This window comes from Mus pahari, chromosome 10 (genome assembly GCF_900095145.1).
Source record: "Mus pahari chromosome 10, PAHARI_EIJ_v1.1, whole genome shotgun sequence".
Taxonomy (NCBI): domain Eukaryota; kingdom Metazoa; phylum Chordata; class Mammalia; order Rodentia; family Muridae; genus Mus; species Mus pahari.
The window spans coordinates 26,240,994-26,246,349 of record NC_034599.1 but is presented as its reverse complement, the minus strand read 5'-3'; the positions used below and the strand labels follow the sequence as shown (position 1 = coordinate 26,246,349).

Here is a 5,356-nt window from a genome sequence, read left to right as displayed (position 1 = left end):
TCTGAGTTCGAGGCCAGCCTGGTCTACAGAGTGAGCTCCAGGACAGCCAGAGCTATACAGAGAAACCCTGTCTCGAAAAAACCAAAAAAAAAAAAAAAAAAAAAGAAAGAAAGTTTCCAGTAACCATGAACTTTTACTGCAGAAATAGGCGAAATTATGTTATTTAACTATGTAGCCCACATATTATCATCTCAATATTTAAACTATTTTTTCACACTAAATCTCAAAACTTGATGTGCACATTCACACTAGCTTACTGCATATGCGTCATAGTTCAGAAGTGTGGCAGACACAGGCTGCTGGCTAATAGGATACTATATATGCTGCTGAAAGGGAACATAGCAGGGAAACACTGCATAAATCACAACCTTAGAGTCCCTGATGCCGGAAGACAGTACAGGGGACAACCTGGAGTGAGTTCTCTCTCTTCCACCTTTCGGGTCTCAGGACTGAGTGCAGGCCTCAGGTTTGGTACCAGATGCCTTTAGCAGCTGAGCCAGTCCCCTCACTCCGATTCTGAAGTAAATGAGTTAAACTTGGTGTTACAAAGGTATTTCAAAAGGACAGGAACCAAATAGCCTTCTACCACTTATATGATGATTCAACTCAACCACAAAAGCAGTAGAAAAATGTCTATGGTATGGACCAAATCACCCTCTTTACTCTCTCACTCCTACCCCACCTGGCCCTAGGAGAACTGCTGTAGAACCACTCTGCAAAAAGCTGGTTGGCCCAAGCGTTTGTGTGGTAGGGGGAGGGGCATGCACTGGGGACTGAACTCAAGGCCTTACACACTCAACACATCCCAGACACACTCTCCCACTGAACTAGATTCCCATCCCTAACGCTGCACTTTTCTTAACTCACTAGGCTTAATTTCCACTTGTTAATCTGACAGAGTGTCTATCATAAACAGAAACAAGCTCTGCATGTAGGAAAGCAGATAGCTGGACTGGGAGTGTCTACACTTATAGAAGAATATGTATTTGAATGGCAGCAACCATCTGAATGGCACTCCAAGTTTAAAATAAACTACAACCGGATGCTTACGAGTTTTCACCATATCATCTTTACCAAATGAAATCCTGCAGTCACCATGTATTTACTACTTCGTGAAATGTAAACCTACTGAGGAAATGGAAATTACAACTCAGTGCTTCTCAGTTCTCGGCTGGTCAGTCAGTTCTACCTGGTTTCTATTGTTTTTGCTTTTACTCATGGGTATGTGTGTGTGTTTACCGGCCTGTGGCTGCATACCTGGAGCCCAGAGACCAAGTATCTTCCTGGAACACTCTCCACCTTACTTCCTTTTTAAAAAAAAGATTTATTTATTATTATACATAAGTACACTGTAGCTGACTTCAGACACACCAGAAGAGGGCATCAGATCTTATTACAGGTGGTTGTGAGTCACCATGTGGTTGCTGGGATTTGAACTCAGAACCTTTGGAAGAGCAGTGTTCTTACTTGCTGAGCCATCTCGCCAACCCTCCACCTTACTTTCTAAAACTGAGACATTCATAAACCCACTTAGCCTGACTGGGGGAACACCAAGTCCCCAAGATCAGCCTGTCTCCACCCCCAAGTGCTGTGTCACTGACATGCTGTGACATAACTGGCTTTTATGAGGGTACTGGGAATTAGAATTCGGTTCCTCATGTTTACACAACAGACATTTTATCCACCAAGTCAACTCCAAAGTTTTGCTGGGTTCTCTGTGTAGCCTGGCTGTCCTGGAACTCACTTCTATGGATCCGTCTGCTTATGTCTCACCAGTGCTGAGATTAAAGGTGTGTAGCAACTTTTCTTCTTTTTTAATTGTTGGGGACAGGGTTCCAGGTGTACAATGTGGAGTTAGTGCTCTCCTCCCACCCGTGTATGGGTGCCTGAGAACAAACTCTGGGAACTGGGCTTTCCAGGCAGACAGCTTTTCCTGCTGAGCATCTTCCCACGGACCCAGGTTTTCTTTTTAAAAAGTAAAAGGAGCCAGATGTGCTGGCATACACCTTTAAGCCCAGGAGGTGGAAGCAGGCAGATGTCTTTGAGTTTCCGGCCAGCATGGGTCTATCTATTCAGGCCAGCTAAAACTGCAGAGTGAGACTCTGTCTCAAAAGAACAAGGCAAAGCCCAGAGTAGCAGGGCTTGGCTTTAATCTCCTTTAATCCCAGCAGACACAAGCTGCTCTGAGAGTTCCAGGCCAGCTAGCCAGCACTGCACGTCTCAAAATAAATAATTTTTAAAAGTAAAATGAAGAAAATGACTCTTTTAGTTCATAGGACTCCGTGTGGCAAATCACCAGTTAAGTATTTAAACACCCATCTACACTTAAAACAGATACTAAGCCACAGGAGGTGCTCACACAAATATCTTATGTACATTTGTCCTTGCATGCAAAGATCTAAAACACACCAATACTAGTAGTAAGGATTTTTATCTAGTCATTATATTTTAGGGCCTTTTACTTCTTATGCTGTTTCTATGATAATCATGTGTTACTTATATTAAAAAGGAAAAAGGCAAGAAATTGGCCTGTAAAATCTGAGGTCATACTGGTGTGGCAGTCCATAATCACCAAATAAAAAGCATTTAGGGTGTTTGAAGACAGAGGCTTGCCTCACTTGGTCATGCTCACCTATATCAAGGTCTGCAGTACAATGTACAAATTACTTTTGGTGGATCATGTTACAAATCATTACAAAAATGTAAAAATGACTTAATCTGGAAGAAAAAAAAAAAAACCTTAAGGGAAAACTAGAAGGTGGATGTTATTGGAATAATTGACTCACTTGGTGGGAAAAAAAATCTTGATCCAAAGTAAAAATGTAAACCTACTAAATGACAGGGGAAGTTGTTCTCATGAAAATAGTTCATTTTGTGTCAATTTCGCCTCATTTTGTAAAAAGTAAACCCCGTGAAGTTACTAAATATACCAGATGGCGCAAACATTGTAGGTTACTTTGTCCCCAACCAATCCCGATTTCGTTTTTTCAATCCTAGAACAACAAAAGAGTACAGTTCATGGGTGCAGAAGGTATTTTGGTGGCCCCAGCGGAGGGGATGAGTACAAAAGAATACAATGTAATGCCGCACGCCCTCGGGCCCACAAAGACCTTACTGCTGCAGTGGCGCGAACAGGTCAGAAAGCGAGGCTAGTCAAGAGTAACTTTTGCTTTAATGAAAAGTAGATACATTTGCCCTTAAACACAAGATTAGTGAAAGATGTGCAGGCAAGCTCTTAAGGATTCAGGGTATGGGATTTTAGCTGGGTGCATTTCATCAATGACACCACAAAACCACCCCCTACTCTCTGGCTTAAGTGTACATACATACATATTGGTTGGAAATGGGTTGAAATCCACCTAACAAGGCTAAAATAAATGGCACCCGAATTTAGTAGCCTTCGTACACCGGGAAGGCAGATCGCAACTATACCATTTTACCTAGTACCTATTCAACCTGGCTACAGATTTTTCGAGTTTTAACATTAGCTCAATGAGAGCCGGACGCCCGCTCGCCAGTTTTCTTGGTCCTCGGCCTCCGCCCTACCCAGCCCGCCATCGCGTTTGCAGACCCACCCGCAGGGGCGATCCCCACCCCTCTGCGGGCGGGGTGGCTGGGAATCGCGGGCCGGGATACCCGCACGAGAAGCCACGGCCACGCGCGCCACCACCCCCCGCACGGGTCCGGCCGGCGGACTCCCGCCCGCCCAACCGCCGCCCGGCGCGCAGGCAGCCCAACGGCCGTCCCGGCCCAACCAACGCGGGAGGGGAGAGAGGAGCGCACGGCCGGCCGGGCAGGCGAGCCGATCGGGGGGCACCGGGCAGGCTGCGCGCCGGGGAGTCGAGGCGGGCGGCGCCGAAGCCCACGCTGGACGCGGGGCCCGGACGGCTTCCCGGAGGGGACTCTCCCCTCTCCGCGGAGAAGGTGCAGATGGTTTGACCCCCCACCCCGAGCGAGGTGCCTCGTCCCAGCCCCGGCTGGACTGTACCATCGGGCGGTGCCGCCGGGATTGCTCCCCCCACCACTACCATCAGTTCCCCCCCCACCCGGGTCCGCGGTCGGTTGGCCCCGGCCGGGCGCTGAGACGCAGAAAGAGCTGGGCGCCATTTTGGGTGGGACTAAGCAAAGACGAAACACTCTCCCAGGCGATGGGATCCTCTGGACCCCGGTTTATCCGGTTCCCTTAATCCTTTCGGTACTTACACGACGTTGGGTGAGGGGAGCTGGAAGATCAGCGGGTCCCGGATCCTCTCTCCCTAGGGGTGATGGAAATCAAACCCCCCCGCCGCCTCCAGGTGGTTCTTCCCGCCGCAGAGTGGGAGCAGCATAAAAGGCGGGGTCTTATTAGCATAATCTGCCTGGCAACCTGATCTCAACGTTACGTGATTGGCTAAACTCTGAAAGTCCCATGCTGTTCCTAGAGACCGGGAACGCTGGGCCGAATTGACAAGCCCAGATTTAAGAGTCATGACGAAAATCCTGGGACGCTAATTCAGTCGGCAGAGAAGCCAAAAGGAGATTCACACAATGGCCCAATGACTGAAGGCCTCTTTATTTCGTGCTCTGCAGTTCATGTAAAACCCAATAGAAGAGCGGGTCTCTGGCGGTGCTCGCCTGCGTTTGTACTCTAAGCCAATCAGAAAGCCCTACTGTTTGCCTTCGGGGTCAAGGCCCATCTAAGAGCCTTGGCGGGCAAGTGAAGGGGCACAGTCCAGCATGCTTGAGCGTCCACGGTGGGAGACCCAGTGCACATCCGAGTTCCCAGCCCACCTGTCCCCCCCACACTCGGGTCCTGGAATGCCCTCGAGGTGTGGGCCGTGCCTCTACCCGCCCCAGGGCGGACCTGCCAGAAGGCGCGCGCCTGGGGCGCAACTGGGACACGCCTTTCCGGGACTACGGAAACCGGTTAAACAGACTGCGGCCCGCGGGCCCAGGAGTGGCCTATCCGCCTTCCAGACACAAGGGGACTGGGTCATCAGACCTTGCCATCCCTTTAGAGCGCCTACACTTACGTCTCTCTTTTCCACCATTTACCCCTCTGGAAAGGCGTTTTTCAGAAGCAATCGAAGTGAGGATGTGTCTCAGAGTGCTTGCCTACCACTCTTAAGTCCGGTGCTCAAGCCCCAGCACCACATAACCCTGGAGTTGTGGTGCACCCGGAAGGTGGAGGCAGTAGGAGCAGTTAAGGCCAGTTTAAGCTACTTGAGACCGGGGCGAGGTTTAGACAACAGTGAACAAACAAAAATGACAGAACTCCCTTCTTTCTTAACTTAGGACACCCACATCGTACTGTCCCTTAAGACTGCCTTCTCGGGCTGGTGAGATGGCTCAGTGGGTAAGAGCACCCGACTGCTCT

At 49.2% G+C, this 5,356-nt stretch overlaps 1 protein-coding gene across 3 annotated transcripts in view; it reads right to left on the bottom strand.

The window, feature by feature from the left end:
- Prdm10 (PR/SET domain 10) overlaps window positions 1-4,457 on the bottom strand; it is a 100,545-nt gene extending 96,088 nt beyond the window's left edge. For all 3 annotated transcript variants that reach the window (XM_029543397.1, XM_029543398.1, XM_029543399.1), the window contains exon 1: window positions 4,204-4,457. The gene's annotated coding sequence lies outside the window, so the exon portion shown is untranslated. The remainder of the gene's footprint in view (window positions 1-4,203) is intronic.
- Window positions 4,458-5,356: the final 899 nt, after the last annotated feature.